The sequence below is a fragment of the Pogoniulus pusillus genome, chromosome 10, assembly GCF_015220805.1.
Source record: "Pogoniulus pusillus isolate bPogPus1 chromosome 10, bPogPus1.pri, whole genome shotgun sequence".
NCBI lineage: Eukaryota > Metazoa > Chordata > Aves > Piciformes > Lybiidae > Pogoniulus > Pogoniulus pusillus.
Window position 1 is genome coordinate 6,984,309 of NC_087273.1, and position 25,143 is coordinate 7,009,451.

Genomic DNA, 25,143 nt, shown 5'->3' on the forward strand with positions numbered 1-25,143 from the left:
GGGGGGGGGGGGGCTTTTGCTTTGCCCTGGCTCTAATCTGCAGGAAGGATGTTACTGGAATGAAATATTTTAACCTGAGAGCACCAAATCAGCTCTTCTGAGCCAGTGCTATCCAATCTTATGGAGGAAAAGAGTTTTCACTCTCAAGGATCCTTGAAGAGGCTCTAGACTGAAGAGTGTCAGCTTTCACCAGAGCTGCCTTCCAAGGGTTGTCATCCTGCTGATAGCTCTTGGGGTCTGGTGGCTCTTTCAGCTTGTTGAAAGTCTTTATGGTGGGAAAATGGGAGTTAGAGTGGTGAGAGAAAATGCTCCAGTCCTCAGGCACAGCTTGGAAGGGAAGGGGCAGGAGAAAAGAACAAAACAAACCCAACCCAAAGCAACAGGGGGAAAAAAAGTGCTGCTGAATAGCTGAGTTTGGTGTGGTTTTTGTCACCGCTCACATCACACCCAAACCCAAAGGGCTTGGATGGTTTGAAAGCAGAGGGTTTGAGGAGCCTGCATATGCTTTTAAAATTCCAGATTGCAGCTGAAAACTCAGAACCATTAAAACAGGAGAAAAGAATCCAGGCTGAGGAAAATTTCCAGGCCAGGCTGAAACACAACCAGCCCTGGAATTTTCGTCTGAAATGAAAAGGAAGATAAACCTGACCTTGCAACAACAACTACCACAACAAAAAGAAACCCCAAACCAAAAGAAAACTCAACCCCAAGGACCTGCTCTATGTATCTCCAGGCTTTTAAAGTCTGGACAACCTGAGCTACAGCAGCTGAGCTCCCTCTGTAACCTGCACAGCCTCAGCCACACCACAGACAAACCTCCCTTGGCTTCCAGCCTTTGTGATTCCTGTCTCTACTCACAGTGATGCTCTTCCACAAGGTTCAGTACTCCAAGGACCTGCTCTGTGTATCTCCAGGCTTTTAAACTCTGGACCATCTGAGCTACAGCAACTGAGTTCCCTCTGTAACCTGCACAGCCTCAGCCACACCACAGACAAACCTCCCTTGTCTGCCAGCCTTTGTGATTCCTGCTTCTGCTACAACTCACAGAGATGCTCTTCCACAAGGTTCAGTACTCCAAGAAGCTGCTCTGTGTATCTCCAGGCTTTTAAATTCTGGACAACCTGAGCTACAGCAGCTGAGCTCCCTCTGCAACCTGCTCAACCTCAGCCACACCACAGACAAACCTCCCTTGTGAAGAGGAGTCAGGGGCTTGCAGCCTTTGTGATTCCTGCCTCTGCTACAACTCACAGAGATGCTCTTCCACAAGGTTCAGTACTCCAAGGACCTGCTCTGTGTATCTCCAGGCTTTTAAAGTCTGGACAATCTGTGCTGCAGCAGCTGAGCTCCCTCTGTAACCTGCACAGCCTCAGCCACACCACAGACAAACCTCCCTTGGCTTCCAGCCTTTGTGATTCCTGTCTCTACTCACAGTGATGCTCTTCCACAAGGTTCAGTACTCCAAGGACCTGCTCTGTGTATCTCCAGGCTTTTAAAGTCTGGACAACCTGAGCTACAGCAGCTGAGCTCCCTCTGTAACCTGCACAGCCTCAGCCACACCACAGACAAACCTCCCTTGGCTGCCAGCCTTTGTGATTCCTGTCTCTACTCACAGAGATGCTCTTCCACAGGGTTCAGTACTCCAAGAAGCTGCTCTGTGTATCTCCAGGCTTTTAAAGTCTGGACCAGCTGAGCTACAGCAGCTGAGCTCCCTCTGCAACCTGCTCAACCTCAGCCACACCACAGACAAACCTCCCTTGTGAAGAGGAGTCAGGGGCTTGCAGCCTTTGTGATTCCTGCCTCTGCTACAACTCACAGAGATGCTCTTCCACAAGCTTCAGTACTCCAAGAAGCTGCTCTCTGTATCTCCAGGCTTTTAAAGTCTGGACCAGCTGAGCTCCCTCTGTAACCTGCACAGCCTCAGCCATACCACAGACAAACCTCCCTTGGCTGCCAGCCTTTGTGATTCCTGCCTCTGCCTCTACTCACAGAGATGCTCTTCCACAAGCTCCAGTACCCCAAAAGTGGACTTTACTCATCATTTGAGGTTGGGTTGGGGCAGATCATAGAATGGGCTGGGCTGGATAGGATCTGCAAAGGTCATCCAGACTTACAGGGACATCCTCCACTAGTGCAGGCTGCTCAGAGCCTTGAGCCTCACCTTGAATATCTCCACAGGTGGGGCCCACAGCTACCTCTCTGGGCAACCTGTTGCAGTGTTCCAGCACCTTCACAGTAACTGTTCTAACATCCAATCTAAATCTGCTCTTCTCTAGTTGGAAACCATTGTCCCAGGTCCTATCACCACAGGCTTTTGCAAACAGTCTCTCTCCATGTTCCTTGTAGGTCCCCTTCAGGTACTGGAAGGCTGCTCCCCAAAGCCTCCTCTTCTCCAGGCTGTGAACCTCCTCCAGTTGCTGAGTCCTGCAGGGGATGGTGGCTTGGACTGGGTGAGTTATCCATGCACAGAGGGTCATGAAGACACAGAAATGTGTGCAAGGGCTGGAGACAGACCCCTTAAGAGGGCATTTCATTTATTTCCTTGCATCTTGATTCAAAAGCCACTGTTAATGTTGGCTGATTCAGCTTCCAAAGGGAGAACTTTAAACCTGCACAGGATGTGTTTTTACCATAGAATCCTAGAATGGGTTGGCTTGGAAAGGACTTTCAAGACCATCCAGTTCCAACCCCCTGCTGTAGGCAGGGACACCTCTCACTAGCCCAGGCTGCTTAAGGTCCCATCCAACCTTGCCTTGAACACCTCCAGGCAGGGAGCATCCACAGCCTCCCTGGGCAACCTGTGCCAGTGTCTCCCCACCCTCACTGCCAAGAATTTCTTCCTCATCTGCACTCTCAAATCTCCCCTCCTCAAGCTTAAAGCCATTTTGGGGATGATGTTTGTGTCTCCAGCCTACATTTGAAGTGCTGACTTCAAAAGCCCAGCTTCATCCCAGGGGCTGGTTAAATCTTTTTTCATGGGACTTAGTGAGAGAGATTTGGGACTCAGTGAGAGAGATTTGTAACTCCTTCTGGAAGGCAAAAATTAATGCTCTGCTCTTCCTCAGAGGGCCAGCTTGGGCCACAGGATTTCCAGTGGAGCCAGTGGTGGGTGGCTGCTGGGGTACTGCCCCTGGAGGTGGCTGCTTGGCTCACCACGATTCCTGGGGCCATATGCTTCATGTGAGCAGGGAAGTGCATCCCAAAAGTGATGTAAAGGCATCAGGTCAATGTCCTGGAGTGGGATTCAGGGCTTCTTTTTTCCTGACAAACTAATCAGTGTAGTTGGATAGTAGCAGGAGTCCTCCAGTTAGTGACCACCTTCTTGGAATGACAGCATGGTGGTGCTTGGAAGAGACCTCCAGAGAATTCCAGTCCAACCCCCTTGCCAAAGCAGGGTCAGACAGGAGCACAGCCAGGTGGGTGTTAAAAGTCTTCAGAGAAGGAGACTCCACAACCTCTCTGGGCAGCCTGCTCCAGGGCTCCAGCAACCTCACAGCACAGAATTTTCTCCTCATGCTGAAGTGGACCTTCCTGGGTTGCAGTTTGTGTCCATTGCCCCTTGTCCTGTCACAGAGCACCACAGAAAAGAGCCTGGCCTGGCTCAGGAGCAGTGTGGGCAGCAGGACAAGGGAGGTTCTTCTGCCCCTGTACTCAGCACTGCTCAGGCCACACCTTGAGTGCTGTGTCCAGTTCTGGGCTCCTCAATTCAAGAGAGATGTTGAGGTGCTGGAAGGTGTCCAGAGAAGGGTGACAAAGCTGGTGAGGGGCCTGGAGCACAGCCCTGTGAGGAGAGGCTGAAGGAGCTGGGGGTGTGCTGGGTGGAGAAGAGGAGGCTCAGGGCAGAGCTCATTGCTGTCTGCAGCTCCCTGAAGGGAGGCTGTAGCCAGGTGGGGTTGGGCTCTTCTGCCAGGCAAGCAGCAACAGAACAAGGGGACACAGCCTCAAGTTGTGCAATCAGGGGAGGTCTAGGCTGGATGTTAGAAGGAAGTCGTTGTCAGAGAGAGTGATTGGCATTGGAATGGGCTGCCCAGGGAGGTGGTAGAGTGGCTGTGCCTGGAGGTGTTGACTCAAAGCCTCGTTGAGGCACTTAGTGCCATGGTCTGGTTGATTGGCTCGGGCTGGGTGCTAGGTTGGCCTGGATGAGCTTGGAGGTCTCTTCCAGCCTGCTTGATTCTATTCTTACTAAAGAGATTCTCTCAATGGGAGATGAGATGCACAAGGGAGAGCTGGGGCAGACAGGTCCTGCTTGCACCGTTGCTGCAGCACACTTCAGAATTGATTGTGCTGACACAAATCTTCTCCAGAGCAGCCTCAGCCTCCTCTCTGCTTTTGGCAGCAGAGGCTGCTGGCTGCTGCTGAGCAGATGAACATGTTTTGCTGGTTTGATCCTCCTGGACTTGGCTCAGCTGCTTGCTGCACAGATGATTTGGAGGGGGAATTAACCTACATTCATTAACTGCCCTTTGAATACTTGCAACAGTCAACAGGTTTTTAACGTGTTGCTGGGGGAGTCAGGAGGGGGAAGAGCCACAGGGACCAGATAAGGAGAAGCAGGAGGGGAAGCCTGCAATGGGATCCAGGCTGTGGTGGTGTTTGCAGCCAATAGAGATGATTGTCCCAAATCCAGAGGGCTGAGGTCTAGTCTGTGGAGAATTCCAGCGTGGTTTAGTCTAGACTAAACATTTTTGGATGCACTGAGGCTATCACTCTTGCTCAGGCTCCTCTGCCAGCAACTAATTGGAGCTGATGAGCACCTCCCCATGAGAGCTGTGAAGTCCTTTTGGAAGGTGCTTTTTGCTTTCTTTTCTTTCTTTTCCTTCTTTTGCCTTTTTTTTTCCCCCTCCCTCTTTAATAATTTTATAGGTTTTGGCAGGGAGTTGTTTTTGGCTTTAAAATGGCAAAAATAGTTTCAGCTTAGGTCCAGGTATAAATGTTCATATTCCTCACATCCACTGAATCCAAAAGTGCTGGGGGATGGAAGGGACCTCTGCAAATCGTTCAGCCCAACTGCCCCTGTCAGAGCAGGGTCAACCAGGGCAGGTGAGATAGGAACACAGCCAGATGGGTCTTGGAAGTCTTCAGAGAAGGAGACTCCACAGCCTCTCTGGGCAGCCTGCTCCAGGGCTCCAGCAAACCTCACACCAAAGAAGCTTCTCTTCATGCTGAGGTGGAACTTCCTGGGTTGCAGTTTGTGTCCATTGCCCCTTGTCCTGTCACAGGGCACCACAGAAAAGAGCCTGGCCCTTGCCATTGGAATGGGCTGCCCAGAGAGGTGGTGGAGTCACCATCCCTGGAGGTGTTCCAGAAGAGACTGGATGAGGCACTTAGTGCCATGGTCTAGTTGACTGGATAGGGCTGGGGGATAGGTTGGCCTGGATGAGCTTGGAGGTCTCTTCCAACCTGGTTGATTCTATGATTCTTCTTGACACCACCCTGCAGGTGATTGCAAACATTCATAAGGTTCCCTCTCAGCCTTCTCCTCTCCAGACTAAGCAGCCCCAGGTCTCTCAGCCTGCCCTTGTCACACAGAGGTCCCAGTCCCTTCAGCATCCTCTTACCCTGCCTCAGACTCTCTGCAGTAGTTCCCTGTCCCTCTTGAACTGGGGAGCCCAGAACTGCACACACAGCTCCAGATGGGGCCTGACTAGGGCAGAGTAGAGTGGGAGGAGAACCTCCCTTGACCTACTGGCCACACTCTTCTCAATCCCTCCCCAGAAGACCACAAGGGCACTTTGCTGTCCTGTGGACTCCAAGGTCCTTCTCCATGGAGCTGCTGCCAGCAGTGGTGCCCTGAGCTGCTCCTCCTCAGCTGCAGCACTCTGCACTTGTTCTCACTGAACCTCTCTGGGTTCTTCTCTCCCAGAGAGCCTCCTCTTAGGAGTGGCTTGGAGCAGGAGGCAATTCTGAGCTCCTCTGTGCCTGAAAGCCAGGTTTGTAGACTCAGGGCCTGGGTTTGTGCTCAGATAGCTGGGGGTGCTGGTAGAGAGCAGCTGAAGATGAGGCAGCAGAGTACCCAGGTGGGCAGGAGAGCCAATGGCATCCTGGTCTGGCTCAGGAGCAGTGTGGCCAGCAGGACAAGGGAGGTTCTTCTGCCCTTGGACTCAGCACTGCTCAGGCCACACCTTGAGTGCTGTGCCACTTCTTCTTGCCCCCCACCCTGCAGATAGTTAAAGCCATTGATCAGATCTCCTCTCAGCCTCCTCTTCTCCCAGAGGAAGCTGACACAATGGTGTAGGAGAAGGAATTTCAGAGGCTGCTACAGATTTCCTTTCAGCAGTTCTGTGGAGGTTCAAAACCATCTTCTCACTCCATCCTCAACCTCATCGGGAGAGGTAGAGAAAGAACCCTCAAGGGCAAACAATTTCAAGGGTTGCCAATCAAACAGCAGCAAAGTGCTGATTTATTTATTGCTGTTTCTGATTCTGTCTGATTTTAGTGCTCAGAATCATCAGAGTTTGGCTTTTTTTTTCCTGCAGGAGCAGGACTAAACCTGCTGGAAAGAAAAAAAAAAGCAGTGGTGTAATAAAAAAAAGAGTAGCAGGCAGACAGTGGCCTCTTGGGAAGAGGAATTCCAGTAAGGAGTGATCCATTCAGGAGGTCATAAAGCTTTCTTTTGAATTGGAAACTCCTCACTTGAAACTGCTGAAGGTCTTGGCTGTGTCTCAGCCCATCAGCTCCCCAGGGGCTCTTTTTCATTCTTCCTGCCTGTGACTTGATTAAATGGATGGATTCTGGAGGGAAACCACAGCAGAAAAAAAACCCCAACCCTACCTTTGAGGAGATATTTAGGGAGAGTTATTTGTTGATGCACTTATTTATAGCTAGCTCCTCCTGACCACTTCGAGGTCTTTCCCAAATGAACCCCTTCTAGGGTTCTGCCTTCTGTTAATTAGCTGGGGTGCTAATTAATAGAAAGCAGCAGCAGCAGGAGGTTCCATTTTTCCAGAGCAGTAATTCCTTGCAGGAGCAGGCAGGAGCTGAGGCTGCTGATGGGATTGTGGCAAGGGAAAGCTGGAGGTGTCAGTCCTGTTCTGCCCAGCAGGCTGGGAGTGAAGCTCTCTGGGGTAACCAGAACACAGTCTTGAAGGTATTAACAGAGAAGTCATCATGTTTGGGCCCTGGAAGTTCACCCAATGCAACCAGCAACCCAACACCACCATGGTCACCAAGACATATCCCCAGGTGCCATGTCTTGAGCACCTCCTGGACTGGGGACTCCAGCAGTGGGGTGATGCTCAGACCACTCAGGGTCTCCATGGCTGCAGCTGAAGCCTAGGCTCAGCTCCAGGGCATGGCCAAGAGGAGTGAGAGTGGCAGAGGAGTTTAAAAGTCCTCCAGCAGCAGCAGGAGGTTCCATTTTTCCAGAGCAGTAACTCCTTGCAGGAGCAGGCAGGAGCTGAGGCTGCTGATGGGATTGTGGCAAGGGAAAGCTGGAGGTGTCAGTCCTGTTCTGCCCAGCAGGCTGGGAGTGAAGCTCTCTGGGGTAACCAGAACACAGTCTTGAAGGTATTAACAGAGAAGTCATCATGTTTGGGCCCTGGAAGTTCACCCAGTGCAACCAGCAACCCAACACCACCATGGTCACCAAGACATGTCCCCAGGTGTCTTGAGCACCTCCAGGGCTGGGGACTCCAGCAGTGGGGTGGTGCTCAGACCACTGATGGCTGCAGCTGAAGCTTAGGCTCAGCTCCAGGACATGGCCAAGAGGAGTGAGAGTGGCAGAAGGAGTTACAAAATCAGAAACCCAGTAAACCCCAAAAAGGCTGCTGCTGGTTTGTGCTCCTGGGAGGCAGCCAGGATCCAGATCCTGAGGGAGAGTGGGTGAAGGAGAGGAGAAACAGAGAGTTTTCCTGCCCAGTGTGCAAAGGGTAAGTGCTGGATGGGATGCAAATGGTGATGCTTCAAGTGCTCAGTGCCACTTCTTGCTTCGTTCATCCTTCCTTAGGTGAGGAGAACAAAGGCATACCTGGGGCGGTCAGAGGGCAGTGGGCTTGGAGCAGCTGCTGACTCAGCAGCTGTGGGATGTTTAGGAGCTGACTTAGGCATCCTAGACTAAAAGGAAACGCTGAGCTTAGGTTTTCTAATGAGCTCCATGCTTTGATGATTAGCAAGCACGGCTGCGATGTGGAGGACAGCTCAGCGCCAGCTTCTCCGGGGGTGTGTGGGTTGAAGGGTGGCTGCTGCCTTTGTCTGAGGAGCTGATGCTCGATTTCAGCAGCAGAGGGCCAAGCTGTGTGGTGCAGCAGCCAGACTGGAGGGAAGGGATCCATCCAGATGGACCTGGACAGGCTGCAGAGGTGGCCACAAGCCAACCTCAGGAGGTTCAACAAGACCAAGGGCAAGATCCTGCATCTGGGTCGAGGCAATGCCAAGCACAAATCCAGGCTGGGCAGTGAGTGGCTGGAGAGCAGCCCTGAGGAGAGGGACTTGGGGGTGCTGCTGGAGGAGAAGCTCAACATGAGCCAGCAGTGTGCACTTGCAGCCCAGAAAGCCAAGCAGAGCCTGGGCTGCAGCAGGAGAAGTGTGGCCAGCAGGGCCAGGAATGTGATTCTCCCCCTCTGCTGTGCTCTGCTGAGACCCCACCTGGAGTACTGCATCCAGTTCTGGAGCCCCCATTACAAGAGGGATGTGGAGATGCTGGAGTGTGTCCAGAGCAGGGCCAGGAGGATGCTCAGAGGCTGCAGCAGCTCTGCTGTGAGCACAGACTGAAAGAGTTGGGGCTGTGCAGGCTGGAGCAGAGGAGGCTCCCAGGTGACCTTCTTGTGGCCTTCCAGGATCTGAAGGGGGCTACAAAAAAAGCTGGGGAGGGACTTTTGAGGCTGTCAGGGAGTGCCAGGACTGGGGGAATGGAGCAAAGCTGGAGGTGGGGAGAGTCAGCCTGGAGGTGAGGAGGAAGTTGTTGAGCAGGAGAGTGGTGAGAGGCTGGAATGGGTTGCCCAGGGAGGTGGTTGAGGCCCCATGGCTGGAGGTGTTTCAGGCCAGGCTGGCTGAGGCTGTGTGCAGCCTGCTCTAGGGCTGCCCTGTCCCTGGGCATGGCAGGGGGGTTGGAACTGGCTGCTCCTTGTGCTCCCTTCCAACCCTGGCTGATTCTATGCTTCTACTCTGGGTGATCCTGCTCCAGCAGTGGGCTTTAGTCTTGATAACCTTCAGGGGTCCCTTCCAAGCCCTCCCACTCTGTGATCCTGGGAACTCTGAATCTCCCTTTCCCTCACACAAAACTCTTTCAGATTGAATCCCTTTCCAGTTGGTATTGTTCAAGTAATTCTATTTAGCTGGGGTCAGGGTTTGGATAATGCATTCCCAGCCCCTGGGTTTATTAACTGGCTCCAGGAGCAGACCACAATGTCAAACAGCCCAAAGAGGTTTCGTGTTTATGCTCTGTCTTTGGGGCTATTTTCAGCTGTGCTGCTCCCTCCTGCTGCAGTCTAATCAATGTAGCCATTTGATAAGTGCTTCTCCATTAAGGGACTTGCCTGATTTGCTGAAGCTTTGCTTTCCAAACAGAAATGTCCACTCAAAATGCAGCATCTGAGGCTGCATTCTCCACAAGCAGCAAACCACAGTTAAACCAGTAACAGAGAGATGTTGTACACAGCCAGGATCCAATCTGAGAGCAACATCTGGATTTGTTAGGGTGAGCAGTCCAAGCATCCTGCTTGCAGAGCACAGTCTGCTCAGGCTGTGGCATTTTGGTCTCCCTGTCTGCGTGCTGCACCCCACTGACTGCAACGGAGCAGGGCAGAAAGGCAGCAGAGCTGAAACCTCTGCAGGGCTTAAAAGGGGACCCAAGCTGGGGAAGGATCTAGAGAGGAAGGCTGGTGAGGAGCAGCTGAGGGAGCTGGGGGTGTTGAGTCTGCAGAAGAGGAGGCTGAGGGCAGACCTCTGCAGCTCCCTGAAAGGAGGCTGGAGTCAGATGAGGGTTGGCCTCTTCTGCCCAGTCTCAGGTGATAGAAGGAGAGGCAATGGCCTGGAATTGTGCCAGGGGAGGCTTAGGTTGGAGAGGAGGAAACATTTCTTTGCTGCAAGAGTGGTCAGGGGCTGGAAGAGGCTGCTCAGGGAGGTGGCAGAGTCCTCATCCCTGGAGGTGTTCAAGAAAGGTATGGCCATGGTACCTGGGGACATGGTTTGATGGCCAGGGCTGCTGCTTCCCTTCTGGAGTCCCCCCTTTTGCAGGTCCCCCTTTTGGAGTCCCCCTCTTGGAGTTCCCTGTCTTGGAGTCCCCTCTCTTGGAGTCCTCCATTTTGCAGGTCCCCCTTTTGCAGTCCCCCATTTGCAGTCTTCTCTTTTGTGAGTCCCCCTTTTGTGAGTCCCCCTTTTGTGAGTCCCCCTTTTGGAGTCCCCCTTTTGGAGTCCCCCTTTTGCAGTCTTTTCTTTTGGAGTCCCCCCTTTGGGGTCCCCCTTTTGGAGTCCCCCTTTTGCAGTCTTTTCTTTTGGAGTCCCCCCTTTGGGGTCCCCCTTTTGGAGTCCCCCTTTTGCAGTCTTTTCTTTTGGAGTCCCCCCTTTGGGGTCCCCCTTTTGGAGTCCCCCTTTTGCAGTCTTCTCTTTTGGAGTCCCCCTTTTTTGAGTCCCCCCTTTTGGAGTCCCCCTTTTGCAGTCTTCTCTTTTGGAGTCCCCCCTTTTGGAGTCCCCCCATTTTGCAGGTCCCCCTTTTGCAGTCTTCTCTTTTGGAGTCCCCCCTTTTGGAGTCCCCCCATTTTGCAGGTCCCCCTTTTGCAGTCTTCTCTTTTGGAGTCCCCCTTTTGTGAGTCCCCCCTTTTGGAGTCTCCTCCTTTTGTGAGTCTCCCCCTTTTGGAGTCCCCCCTTTTTGGAGTCCCCCATTTTGCAGGCCCCCCTTTTGCCGTCTTCTCTTTTGGAGTCCCCCTTTTGTGAGTCCCCCCCTTTTGCAATCTCCCTTTTGTGAGTCCCCCCTTTTTGGAGTCCCCCCTTTTTGGAGTCCCCCCTTTTTGGAGTCCCCCCTTTTGTAATTCCCCCTTTTTGGAGTCCCCCTTTTTGGATGGAGTCTCCCCTTTTGTGAGTCCCCCTTTTTGGATGGAGTCCCCCCTTTTGTGAGTCCCCCCTTTTGTGAGTCCCCCTTTTTTGGAGTCTCCCTTTTTGGAGTCCCCCTTTTGGAGTCTCCTCCTTTTGTGAGTCCCTCCCTTTTGGAGTCCCCCCTTTTTGGAGTCCCCCATTTTGCAGGCCCCCCTTTTACAGTCTTCTCGTTTGGAGTCCCCCCTTTTGGAGTCTCCCCCTTTTGGAGTCTCCCTCCTCTTGGAGTCTCCATTTTGCAGGTCCCCCTTTTGCAGTCTTCTCTTTTGGAGTCCCCCTTTTGTGAGTCCCCCCCTTTTGTGAGTCCCCCCCTTTTGTGAGTCCCCCCCTTTTGTGAGTCCCCCCTTTTGGAGTCCCCCTTTTTTGGAGTCTCCCTTTTTGGATGGAGTCCCCCTTTTGTGAGTCCCCCCTTTTGGAATCCCCCCTCTTAGAGTCCCCCTTTTGCAGTCCCCCCTTTTGCAGTCCCCTCTTGGAGTCCTATTCCCTCCTCACAGTGCAGCAGTTCTGAGGTTTTGGTGGAGCACCAAAGCACTGGGTAGGAGTTTCAGATGCCTGAGGGACCTCTGCTAGATAGCTCCAAGCTGCTTCTGCAGGATGTGAGTCTTCTCTAACAACTCCAGTTAGTAAGAACAACAACAAAAACCACCATCCAGAGAGGCATTTTGTGAGCCTCTGTTTTGTCCAGGCTGAATGCCCATGGAAGAGCCCAAGATGAGTGTGAAATGCAGTGGAGAAGGGATGGGGAATGGGTGCTGGCAGGGGTGTATGGAAAGAGATGAAGAGGAATGCAAGAGCAGCCACCCTTAATGTGAGACAGAGAGCTCTGGGACTCAGAATGAAGACAAGTGACTTTCCCCCTTACAAGATGCTGAAGGCAGGAATTGTTAACTGGGACAGATGTTGGAGCTCTGGGGCTTCAGGACATGTGTTTTGAGGTTTCCCAGGCACTGGGAGATAGTGGAAACAAAATATTTTCCTAGATATTAATATTGTCCTGGTTGTAAAATGTATTCCTAGACCAAGTATTCATTTTAGAGGGCTCTAGCAAGTCTGCTGTTTTATTGAAAAGCCAAACTAACAGAGAGCTTTTTGGCTATTGATGGCAGATGGTGGGCAGAAGGCAAGGCTGAGAGAGGCAGGAGAGGCTCAGGCTCTGCTCTAGGACTTCCAGGAGACACCTTGGGTTGCATCTCAGCTGGCAGGGAAGCTCAGGTGAAAAGAAAGCCTTTAAAGTCATAGAATCATAGAATCAGCCAGGTTGGAAGAGACCTCCAAGCTCATCCAGGCCAAGCTAGCACCCAGCCCTGTCCAGTCAACCAGACCATGGCACTAAGTGCCTCAGCCAGGCTTGGCTTCAACACCTCCAGGGACGGCCACTCCACCACCTCCCTGGGCAGCCCATTCCAATGCCAATCACTCTCTCTGCCAACAACTTCCTCCTAACATCCAGCCTAGACCTCCCCTGCCACAACTTCACACTGTGTCCCCTTCTTCTCTTGCTGCTTGCCTGGCAGAAGAGCCCAACCCCACCTGGCTACAACCTCCCTTCAGGTAGTTGTAGACAGCAATGAGCTCTGCCCTGAGCCTCCTCTTCTGCAGGCTAAAGGCTGCTCATCTGGCCAGGCAGACCAAGAAGGCAATGGGTTTTACTAAGGAGGTGTTCCAGTCAGCAGAAGCTTTTCCAGAAGGCTGAGCTTGGGCTCCAGCTGTCAAGAAGTCTTCTTTCCTGCCATACTTCTTTTCACTGGGTGCATCTTACTTTTGTCTCTTCTTGCTGCAACAACATCCTTCATTAATCACAGAATGATTGAGTTGGAAAAGCCCTCCAAGATCATCCACTCCAGCCATCAACCCAGCACCACCATGGCTATCAAACCACCTGCCCAAGTGCCATGGCCACAGGTATCTGGAACACCTCCAGGGATGGGGACTCCTCCACCTCCCTGGGTAGCCTCTTCCAATCCCTGACCACTCTTGCAGCAAAGGAATTTTTCCTCATCTCCAACCCTGGCACAATTTCAGGCCATTGCCTCTCCTTCTATCACCTGAGACTAGAGAGAAGAGACAACCCCCACCTGGTTCCAACCTCCTCTCAGGCAGCTGTAGAGAGCAATGAGGTCTGCCCTCAGCCTCCTCTTCTCCAGGCTAACTCTAATTCCCTCAGCTGCTCCTCACCAGCCTTGCTCTCCAGACCCTCAGGATCCAAGATTGAAGAGAAGACATTTAAGATCATCAAGTATCACCTGACTGCTGCTGGTGGATGAGAAGCTGAACATGAGCCAGCATTTGCAGCCCAGAAAGCAAACCAGAGCCTGGGCTGCAGCAGAAGTGTGGCCAGCAGGGCAAGGGAGGGGATTCTCCCCCTCTGCTCTGCTCTGCTGAGACCCCACCTGGAGTACTGCAGCCAGGTCTGGAGCCCTCATGACAAGAGGAATGTGGAGATGCTGGAGAGTGTCCAGAGCAGGGCCAGGAGGATGCTGAGAGGGCTGCAGCAGCTCTGCTGTGAGCACAGACTGAAAGAGTTGGGGCTGTGCAGGCTGGAGCAGAGGAGGCTCCCAGGTGACCATCTTGTGGCCTTCCAGGATCTGAAGTGGGCTACAAAAAGGCTGGGGAGGGACTTTGTAGGCTCTGAGGGAGTGCCAGGACTGGGGGGAATGGAACAAAGCTGGAGGTGGGGAGTGTGAGGCTGGATGTGAGGAGGAAGTTGTTGAGCATGAGAGTGGTGAGAGGCTGGAATGGGTTGCCCAGGGAGGTGGTTGAGGCCCCATGTCTGGAGGTGTTTCAGGCCAGGCTGGCTGAGGCTGTGTGCAGCCTGCTCTAGGGTAGGGTGTCCCTGGGCATGGCAGGGGGCTTGGAACTGGCTGCTCCTTGTGGTCCCTTCCAACCCTGACTGATTCTGTGATTGTAAGGAGAAGAGACTGATCCCCACCTCACTCCAACCATCTCTTGGTGTGCTGGAGCTGTTATCCCTCTCTTGTACCAAGGCATCAGTGATGTTGGTTGCTCTCCTGATAGCAACCCATGGTTTTCTAAAGAGCTGCACTGAGGATCTGCCCTCCTCTTGCTTCTCTGTGCAAAATCCATGAGTGCTTTGGTGCAGGTGGAGCAGGAAGAGCCCCAAACACTCCAGGAGTGCTCACTTGGGGAAGTGATCTGAAGTGGAGCAGGACCATGAGTGCCAAGCTGCTGACTCACGCCGGGTGGGCAGCTGGATGTAAGCAAGGATGCAGATGGATAAGATCAGGGAAAGCCTGGATGAAAAACAAGTGAGGATGCTGGGCTGGGACAAGAGAAGGGCTGTGAAAGATATTAGAGCTGAAATCAAAAGGAGAATAAAACATCCCTGTGCTGTCAGCACTTCAAAGCAGCCGAGGCAGCCAAGGTGAAGTCTAGGGGAGTTATAACAGCCTCCAGTTGCCTGCTGTGGTCCTTGGACTGGGCCCACCAAGTGGACTCCCTTTTGCTTCCAGTGTCTAGGAAGAAAGGCAGCTGATTTAGAGGCTATCTGGGGCAAAAAGGCAAATGTTTAGTTGGCCAAAAGTGGTTGTGAGTTCCGACTGTGTGAGGATATTTTCACTGCTGGCTGGAGGGAGATTGTGTTCCTGCAAGGTTTGAATCTTCACCACCTCTCTCCCTGCCAAGCCATAACTTCATTGCCTTGGGGCTTGGACTGGGAGCCAAGCAATTTGCTGCAGCTGAGTGGAGGAGCTGTGTGAAAGGCAGGTGGAGAAGGGACACATGAAAGGTCCTTGGTAGGTGGGAAGCAGCCACAGGGCTCTCCACTGATCCCTTCAGATGAGTTTGCCTAGTGGGAGGTGTGAGTGGAGAGAAGAACATCAGGAAGAGAGGTGATTGAAACTGGGCATGAGGAAGAAATTCTTGATCTGAGGGTGGGAGACACTGGAACAAGTTGCCCAGGGATGTGGTGGATGCCCCCTCCCTGGAGGTGCTCAAGGCCAGGCTGGATGAGGCCTTGAGCCAGATTGGCTGATGAGAGGTGTCCCTGCCCATGGCAGGGGGATGGGAACTGAATGATGTGCACTGGCAGCCCAAAAAGCCAAGCAGAGCCTGGGCTGCAGCAGGAGCAGTGTGGCCAGCAGGGCCAGGGAGGTGATTCTTCCCCTCTGCTCTGCTCTGCTGAGACCCCACCTGGAGTACTGCATCCATTTCTGGAGCCCCTGGGACAAGAAGGCTGTGGAGATGCTGGAGTGTGTCCAGAGCAGGGCCAGGAGGATACTCAGAGGGCTGCAGGAGCTCTGCTGTGAGCACAGACTGAAAGAGTTGGGGCTGTGCAGGCTGCAGAAGAGGAGGCTCCCAGATGACCTTCTTGTGGCCTTCCAGGATCTGAAGGGGACTACAAAAAAGCTGGGGAGGGACTTTTGAGGCTGTCAGGGAGTGCCAGGACTGGGGGGAATGGAGCAAAGCTGGAGGTGGGGAGATTCAGAGTGGAGGTGAGGAGGAAGTTGTTGAGCAGGAGAGTGGTGAGAGGCTGGAATGGGTTGCCCAGGGAGGTGGTTGAGGCCCCATGGCTGGAGGTGTTTCAGGCCAGGCTGGCTGAGGCTGTGTGCAGCCTGCTCTAGGGCTGCCCTGTCCCTGGGCATGGCAGGGGGGTTGGAACTGGCTGCTCCTTGTGCTCCCTTCCAACCCTGGCTGATTATATGATCTTTAAGATCCCTTCCAACCCAAACCATTCCTCAAACCTATGAATCTTTATCAGCTCCATGGATCCTGTTTGGCTTCAGAAGAGGGCTGAGGAGCCTTGATGTGCAGCTTCAAGCTCATCTGCAGGGCAGAAGTTTTGGGAAGGCTTTATTTTCCCTCTCTTGCTTCCATTCCAGACTCTGGTGTCTGTAGCTGACATGTTACCCTGCATTGAACTAGAGCTACACAAAACACCCCCAAATCAAACCACAGCCTGCATGGACTTCCTTCAGACTTCATTATGGTCTCAACCTAGCAAAGCTTTTGTACTCTAAACACAGGCTAAGGCTTGAAAGCCTTTGGAATGACCCGAGCTGGTGAGTGGTTTTGCTGCTGCAGTGGTATGAAACAGAGAGCTTTGCATAGCTGTAAAGAAAAGCAGCTTAAACCCTGCTCTTTTTATTGTGTTTGCCTTTAAGGTGTCAGAGTCAGTAAAAGCTGAGGTTCAGCTAAAGCTTGGGGCATGCCAAGCCACGTGGATCACCACCAAGAGTGGGGTTTGCAGGAGCTGTGCAGCTTATCCCAGCCTGTAGGACACCAGGGGCTGGTTAGTAGCTGCTGTGAGAAATTCCCTGGCTGTCTAGCAGGGAATGCCTGGGCTGTGGTCACAGAGCTGCCTGTGAGGGAGTGCAGGGATTCCTGAGCTGCTTTGGAGCTGGGTATCTGTGAGCACTCAAGGCTCCACAACCTGCTCAGGCTCAGCTCAGACTGCTCCTCATGTTGCTGCAGCTGAAGCTGGGTTAACAGGAGGCCACTTTGGATGGAGTGCTGCATTCATTCCTGGGCTTTGAAAGAGGAGGCATCTTCCTGCCTGGGGAGAAGGAGTACTTGGGGTGCTTAGAAATGGTCATTTGCCTTTGCAGAAGGTCAGGAATTACAGAATGGTAGGTGCTGGAAGGGACCTCTGGAGATCATCCAAGGCAATACCCCCTGCCAAGGCAGAGGCCACCTAGGGCAGGTCACACAGAAACACATCCAGGTGGGTTTGAATGTCCCCAGAGATGGAGATTCCACCACCTCTCTGGGCAGCCTGCTCCTGGGCTCCAGCATCCTTCAATTATAGAAGCTCCTCCTCATGCTTAGATGGAACTTCTGATGGCCAAATTTGTGCCTGCCACCCCTTGTGCTGTCACTGGGCACCACTGAACAGAGCCTGGCCCCATCCTTCTGACACCCACCCTTGAAGTATTGATCAGCACTGATGAGATCCCCCTTAGGCTGCTCTCTTCCAGCCTAAACAGCCCAAATTCCTCTCACTCTTTTTTCATCAGAGATCATAGAATCAAGCAGGTTGGAAGAGACCTCCAAACTCATCCAGTCCAACCTATCTCCCAGCCCTATCCAATCAACCAGAGCATGGCACTAAGTGCCTCAGCCAGGCTTTGCTTCAACACCTCCAGGGACAGCAACTCCATGTTCCAGTCCCTTCAGCATCTCTGTAGCCCTTTGTCTCCCTCCTCTCTGGTGCATGAGGCTGGCAGCTGCTGCCACCAGATGTGGAGCAGAGATGCTGCTTTCTCAGCTGGGCAGCATCCTTTGCAGCTGAGCTGCTGCCTGCTTCTGCCTCTGCCCAAGCCCAGCGCTGCCACCAGAGAAGGGGCTTCTTGGGGGTGGGCTTGTGAGATCCCATGGCTGTTCTGAATTCACTGCTCTCATTCCCACTGCCTGGCAGCTGGAGCAAGCATCTCAGCAGGCACTTGCTCCTTTTCTTAAGTCTTCTTTGGCTACTGGCCACTTATAGATCATAGCAATGTTTGGGTTGGGAAAGACCTCTAAGATCATGGAGTCCAACCTTCAACCCAACACCAGCACAGCCATTCTGTCTGTCTGATAGAATCATACAATCAACCAGGTTGGAAGAGACCTCCAAGCTCAGCCAGTCCAACCTAGCACCCAGCCCTAGCCAGTCAACCAGACCATGGCACTAAGTGCCTCAGCCAGTCTGATGTGTTTGGCTGCTCTCCTGTGGCCACAGCCTCATTTCCCACCTTCTGACTGCACATGGCACCATGCCCCCCTCACCTTGCCAGGCAGTAGGGTCTCCTGTTTCTTCTCCATGACATCCCTCAGCATTCACGAGGCTCAAGATCCATCAACTGTGTGGGAGGCTCTGCTTTTCCTAGGAACCTGGAGCCGACCTGACTTGGAGCTTCCTCTTGGCTTGGAGCTCCTGGAGTAAAAAAATATGCCTCCTAGGACAGAGGGTTGAAAGCAGAGAGGAGCTGCTGCTGAAAGGAGAGGTTTATCTTCTAAGCAGCTGCTCACTGCTGTGTCTCCTCCCTTTCAATGCCAGCAAGAGCAGGGCAAGTCCTTTGCTTCAGAGCTGTGCAGCCCTGGCTTGTGACTCTCTTTATTGCTGCTTGGTCCTCGTTGGAGTTACTCTCCCCTCTGCTCCATCACAGCCAGACTGCTGTGGTAGTTTCCCCTCTTACCCAGTACACAATTCTTGTCCTCCTCTTACAAACCCTTTCTTTTCCTTTTCCCAGAAGCAGGCAGCAGCTCTGCTGAATGCATTTCTCCACAAGGTTGCTTCCCAGGTCAGGAGGTTAGCTTCCTTTTGTCTTTTTTTTTGACTTCAGAAATGCTCCTCTGTGTGTCCTCCTGCATTGTGAAGGCTGTGAAGAATGAGAAGCCCAAAGCCATCCATTAATCCACAGGCAAAGTGCTGTCCAGGCAGTTGCAGTGAAAGCTCTCACATGCTGCCCTGGAAATAACCCCAGCCTTGACGTGGTAGGATGACCCTAGGTAAGGTCAGAAGCTCAGTTCTCATTTTCCTTTAAGCTTCTGGTTTTTAAACAGTGTCTGGAGTTGTCCTTTGTGGTTATCTTGATCTCCTGAAGCAGATGGGATCTTCAGAGGCAGCAAGTGGAGAAGTGGAGCCCAGAGAGGCAGAGGTTTGTCTGCTGAGCATTGCTGCTCTCACATCTCAATTTATTGTTCTTTTGGCTTAAATATTTAACCACCATGACCCCATGTGAGAGCAGGAAGTGGTGTCAGGACTTTAGCTTAAGCTGCTTTGCAGGGACAAAGCACCTGGTTTAATTCCTGCTGGAAATGGAAGTGATTTGGAAGTGTCCCAACGAATTCAAAGTTGAAGTGCTAAGGCCTGGCTGCTGCTGTCCTTCCCTGGTGGATTTGGATCATAGAATCATAGAATCAACCAGGTTGGAGGAGACCTCCAAGCTCAGCCAAGCCAAGCTAGCACCCAGCCCTGGCCAGTCAACCAAACCATGGCACTAAGTGCCTCAGCCAGGCTTTGCTTCAACACCTCCAGGCACGGTGACTCCACCACCTCCCTGGGCAGCCCATTCCAATGCCAATCACTCTCTCTGACAACAACTTCCTCCTCACATCCAGCCTAGACCTCCCCTGGTTGCACAGCTTCACACTGTTGTCCCTCTTACAGGAGGGACACCTGGCAGCCATCCTCCCCTGGTTGGTTTTGCTCTTGTGGCACAGGATGACCTTTGGTAATGGAACCAAGGGGATGGGAGTAACAGCAGCTGTTGGGATGCTGGCCCTGAAGCGCTCTGGGAGGTAAGCAGGTCGCATCAGAACCTTGGGAGCAGGCAAGGCTGAAGCTGGAGCAGCCCCAGGCATGCTCCCTGGGCTGCTGCAGGAGCAGCCTTTCAAGCAGGATATTGTTGATTCCTAGATTTCATTTTCTTTTTCAGCTCTCTGCTGCAGCTTTGCTCTTCCTTGCTTTAGGCAGCTGAGCCAGGATGGCTGATTTTCATTATCTCTGAGAGGTAAGGGAATGCTGAAGTATGCAACCAACCTCCCTCCTTATGCAAATTGCCCTGGGTTTGGTTTTTTGCAGGAGAGGCAGCAGAGTACTGACAAAAAATATTCCCCTCTTCACTCTGATGTTACACACTGCCTGGAAATGTCTATAGGAATCTGACTAAGCCTATGAGGAGAGGCTGAGGGAGCTGGGGGTGTGCAGCCTGCAGAAGAGGAGGCTCAAGGCAGACCTCATTGCTCTCTACAGCTACCTGGAGGGAGGCTGTAGCCAGGTGGGGTTGGGCTCTTCTGCCAGGCAAGAAGCAAGAGAAGAAGGGGACACAGTGTGAGGTTGTGGCAGGGGAGGTCTAGGCTGGATGTTAGGAGGAAGTTGTTGGCAGAGAGAGTGATTGGCATTGGAATGGGCTGCCCAGGGAGGTGGTGGAGTTGCTGTGCCTGGAGGTGCTGAAGCCAAGCCTGGCTGAGGCACTTAGTGCCATGGTCTGGTTGCTTGGCCAGGGCTGGGTGCTAGGTTGGGCTGGATGAGCTTGGAGGTCTCTTCCAACCTGCTTGATTCTATGATTCTGGGGGCTGCAGGATGAGGAATGATCCTGTCTCTGCAGGATGAGGAAGATGTGGTCCATCCTCATCTGAAGGCTTTAGGTAAGCAGAAGCATTTCATAGAGCCTTGGATGCTGTTAGAATCCATGCAGCACATCAGGGTGGCTGCCTCAGCAGTTCCAGGAACCTCTTGCAACACAAGAACCACAGATCCCTGTATCAGCACCACGAGCTTGCTGAAGGCTTGGTCTGGCTGCAGCTTATTTTTAGGAGGATTTATGGGCCTTTGTTCATCCAAGTTCATCTTGCTTTGGCAAGCAGCTTTTCAGAACTGACCACCTTAAACCAGGCCCAGTTTTATGGAGTGCATCTATCAGGCAAAACGATCCCAAGCCCTCTCCATGGCTCTTGAGTTTCCAGAAGGGGTTTTTACTACTGCAATTTTCATGTCTCACATTTTTCCCTCCAGTTTCCTGTGTCCTGTGGTTAAATCTTGACCATAAATCTTCAGGCTGCTTTGTTAAAAATAATAGGTCTGCTCTGCTGCTTCATTTAACAAGCTGCAAGATTAATAGTGTCCTTAAAACAATTAAACTGGGGAGCGTGGTTAAATACCCCCAGGTGCAATGGAGGAGGAGGAACAACAACTGGAGCCATTTCCATCTCCCTGGTGTTTCACGTGCTGCCTGGCAGCTCCTGCCTCACACCCTGCTGCTGAAGTCCTCTTGCACTCTAGAGAGTCATAGAATCATTAAGGTTGGAAGAGATCTCCAAGATCATCAGGTCCAACCTTCTCCCCAACACCTCTGTGACCACTGGACCTTAGAGGTTGGAAGGGACTTCTGGAGATCGTGGCCACAGGTTTCTAGGAGACCTCCAGGGATGGGGACTCCACCACCTCACCTGGGCAGCCTCTTCCAATCCCTGACCACTCTTGCAGCAAAGGAATTTTTAACTCATCTCCAGACTAAACCTCCCCTGGTGCAACTTGGGGGCACTGCCTCTTGTCCTGTCATTACAGGTCAATCCTCACCTCACTGCAACCTCCTCTCAGGGAGCTGTAGAGAGCACTGAGCTCTCCCCTCAGCCTCCTCTTCTCCACACTAAACACTCCCAGTTCTCTCAGCTGCTCCTCACCAGCCCTGTTCTCCAGACCCTTCCTCCAGCTTGGTTGCCCTGCTCTGCACCTGCTCCAGCACCTCAATATCTTTCCTGTACTGTGGTGCCCCCAAACTGGTGCAGCCTCTCCAGTGCCCAGTACAAGAGGATGATCACTTCTCTACTCCTGCTAGCCGCTGTACTTCTTCAGCCAGGATGCTGGTGACCTTTTTTGCCACCTGAGCACACTTCTGGCTCATACTCAGCCAGCTGTCAAGCAGCACTCTTAGGTCCTTTTCTGCTGAGCAGTTTCCAGCCACTCTGCCCCAAGCCTGGAGCTTTGCATGGAGTTGGTGTGATCCAAGTGCAGGACCCAGCTCTTGGCCATGTCAAACCTCATGCAATTGACTTTAACCCATTGGTCCAACCTCTCCAGATCTCTCTGTAGAGCCTTCCTACCCTCAAGACCAACACTCCTGCTTAATTCTGTGCCACCTGCAAACTCACTGAGGGTGCACTCAATTCCCTTGTCTAGATAACTGATAGGGATGTTCAACAGGACCAGCCTGAGCACTGAGCCCTGGGGAACACCACTTGTGGGCAGGTGGTAGAGGCATGGGAAGGGTTGCATCTGAAAAAAAACCTTCTTGGGCAGGTTTGGAAATCGAGTGACAGAAGTCATTGGATGGCAAATAAAGCTAAAAATGTGGTACTTGGGGCCCACCCCCCCAAAAAAAGGCTTTTGCAGCTTTGGAATGTGGAGCTTGAGGTGTCCCTTAGTGCAGCTGGAGGAGGAGGTCATCTTTGGGATCCTGCTGGCAATATTAACACACTGACCTGGTGGTAGTGACAAGGTCTGGGGCTGCTTCTGGCATCTTTGTTGGCTGTGGTGCTGACAGACTGCCTGAAGAGCAGAGGCAGAGGAGAGTTGTCCAACTAAGGCTGAAGGTAAGCAGGCAGGGATGAGGATTCACCAGGAACGTTAAGTTTGGTTCTTGTCAGTCCAGGCTCTTGGGGTTTGGGTGGTTTGGAGGGGGTGGTGGTGGTGGGGGTTGTTGTGTGACAAGGTCTGGGGCTGCTTCTGGCATCTTTGTTGGCTGTGGTGCTGACAGACTGCCTGGAGAGCAGAGGCAGAGGAGAGCTGTCTGACTGAGGCTGCAGGTAAGCAGGCAGGGATGAGGATTCACCAGGAACGTTAGTTTGGTTCTTGTCTGTCCAGGCTCTTGGGGTTTGGGTGGTTTGGAGGGGGTGGTGGTGATGGGGATTGTTGTGTGACAAGGTCTGGGGCTGCTTCTGACAAGGTCTGGGCTGCTTCTGGCATCTTTGTTGGCTGTGCTGCTGGCAAACTGCCTGGAGAGCAGAGGCAGAGAGTTGTCCAACTAAGGCTGCAGGTAAGCAGGCAGGGATGAGGATTCACCAGGAACATTAGTTTGGTTCTTGTCTGTCCAGGCTCTTGGGGTTTGGGTGGTTTGGAGGGGGTGTGTGTGGGGGGTTGTTGTAGTTATGACTTCAGCCCTCCAAGGGAAAGGTCTTTGTGCCTGGCCTGTCTATTGTGTGTGCTCACAATGCCCACTACAATGGAGCTGCAGCCCCTGAATGGGCCCTCCAGGCATCGTAGAAAGGCAAAGAGAAACAAATGTCTCTTTTCAGATGGATCTCGTGCTGAAAACCAGGCTGATGGTGGTGCTTCACGTTCGACCCTGCCACTGTAAGCGTCTCCAATTGCTTGGAATAAGAAATGCTTCTCCTTTTCAGGAAGGCGTCAGTTAGCAAGCTGGAAACCCGACCAGGTGATGGGCACCTGCTCTGGTTTCACAGGAAGGAGACCTGGGGCTCTGCTCTCTCTGCCTCTTGGCTACTATTTAGATGCTTTGTCCAGAAGGAGAAGCTGAAGCCCAGCCTGTTAGTTATTAGAGGAAGTCCAGCTGGGACACCAAAGCCAGATTTCAGCAGAGCCAAAATAAGGAACAAGCTGCAGCACAGACTGAAAGAGTTGGGGCTGTGCAGGCTGGAGCAGAGGAGGCTCCCAGGTGACCTTCTTGTGGCCTTCCAGCATCTGAAGGGGGCTACAAAAAAGCTGGGGAGGGACTTTTTAGGCTGTCAGGGAGTGCCAGGACTGGGGAAATGGAGCAAAGCTGGAGGTGAGGAGATTCGGAGTGGATGTGAGGAGGAAATTGTTGAGCATGAGAGTGGTGAGAGGCTGGAATGGGTTGCCCAGGGAGGTGGTTGAGGCTCCATGGCTGGAGGTGTTTCAGGCCAGGCTGGCTGAGGCTGTGTGCAGCCTGCTCTAGGGTAGGGTGTCCCTGGGCATGGCAGGGGGCTTGGAACTGGCTGCTCCTTGTGCTCCCTTCCAGCCCTGACTGATTCTATGATTCTCCCAGGCACCCAGTGACAGAACAAGAGGGCACAGCCTCAAACTGCCCCAGGTTCAGCCTGGATAGGAGGAAGAAATTCTTTACAGAGAGAGCAGATTGGCATTGGAATGGGCTGCCAGGGGGGAGGTGGTGGAGTCACCACCGTTGGAGGTGTTTAGGAGGAGGCTGGATGAGGCTCTTAGTGCCATGGGTTAGTTAATCAGAAGGTGTTAGGTGACAGGTTGGCCTCGATGATCCTAGAGGTCTTTTCCAACCTGGTTAGTTGTGTGATTCTGTGTGTGAATGCTTGATGCAGACTGGGTAGACTCCAGATAAAATCTTTGCTGTTAGAGTGAAGGTCAACAGGAGCTTGCTTCAGAAAGAAAACCCCAACAACCCACCTTTCTTATTTGAAAGTTTGGCTAAAGTAGCATTGCTGTGCAGTTGACTTCTCCCAGCTCCACAGAGGGAATTGTCTTTAAAGTTTTTTTGGGCTTGAAGTCTTGTTGCCATTAACATTTGCTTGGAAACTGTCTTGTGTTGCAGCCATTTCTGCTGTGGGACAGAGGTGAGATTCCATCAAGACCACGTTCCAAAGCTTCTACCATCAGGTAATGCCCCACTTCACTCAAGTGCTGACTCCCAGAAGTATTCTTCTTGCCATCAAGGTTTTATTTTCCCTTTTAATCCATGCTCCAGAATCCAACCCTGTGTAAATCCTTGGAGGCTTTCAGTGCCTCTTTGCTTCAGGGCCTAACCTCAGGTTCATCAAATATTTGTAGCTGCCAGCCTAGAGCATCAGCAGAAGCCTCTGAGATGCAGAAAGCCCATCTGAGGTGTTAGGTAACACTGGAACTGTTACTATGGGCCAGGTTTTTAACAGAGAGCTGTTAAATCATAGAATCAGCCAGGTTGGAAGAGACCTCCAAGCTCAGCCAGGCCAACCTAGCACCCAGCCATGGCCAAGCAACCAGACCATGGCATTAAGTGCCTCAGCCAGGCTTGGCTTCAACATCTCCAGGGGCAACGACTACCACCCTGGGCAGCCCATTCCAATGCCAATCACTCTCTCTGCCAACAACTTCCTCCTAACATCCAGCCTAGACCTCCCCTGCCACAACTTCACACTGTGTCCCCTTCTGCTGTTGCTGCTTGCCTGGCAGAAGAGCCCAACCCCACCTGGCTACAGCCTCCCTTCAGGTAGTTGTAGACAGCAATGAGCTCTGCCCTGAGCCTCCTCTTCTGCAGGCTGCACACCCCCAGCTCCCTCAGCCTCTCCTCACAGGGCTGTGCTCCAGGCCCCTCACCAGCTTTGTTGCCCTTCTCTGGACACCTTCCAGCTCCTCAACATCTCTCTTGAATTGAGGGGCCCAGAACTGGACACAGCACTCAAGGTGTGGCCTGAGCAGTGCTGAGCACAGGGGCAGAATAACCTCCCTTGTCCTGCTGCCCACACTGCTCCTGAGCCAGGCCAGGATGCCATTGGCTCGTTTGTGAGGACAAGTGCCTGCAGCAGGCTTGAAACCCACAGTGACTGATGTAAGTGTGGTTTTAGCTGCCCTCGCAGGTGATTGCACTTTGCTGCAGCCAGGCTTGGCTGTGAGCTGAGGACTGCCTTTAGCTGCCCTCGCAGGTGATTGCACTTTGCTGCAGCCAGGGACCTCAGCTGCACTGCCTATGAGAC

At 52.7% G+C, this 25,143-nt stretch overlaps 1 long non-coding RNA gene across 1 annotated transcript; it reads left to right on the forward strand.

Moving 5' to 3' along the window:
* Positions 1-2,379: 2,379 nt before the first annotated feature.
* LOC135178644 (uncharacterized) lies at positions 2,380-24,048 on the forward strand. The gene is made up of 3 exons (XR_010303657.1): positions 2,380-2,447; positions 22,756-22,813; positions 24,006-24,048. It is a non-coding gene; the product is annotated as an uncharacterized LOC135178644 (long non-coding RNA).
* Positions 24,049-25,143: the final 1,095 nt, after the last annotated feature.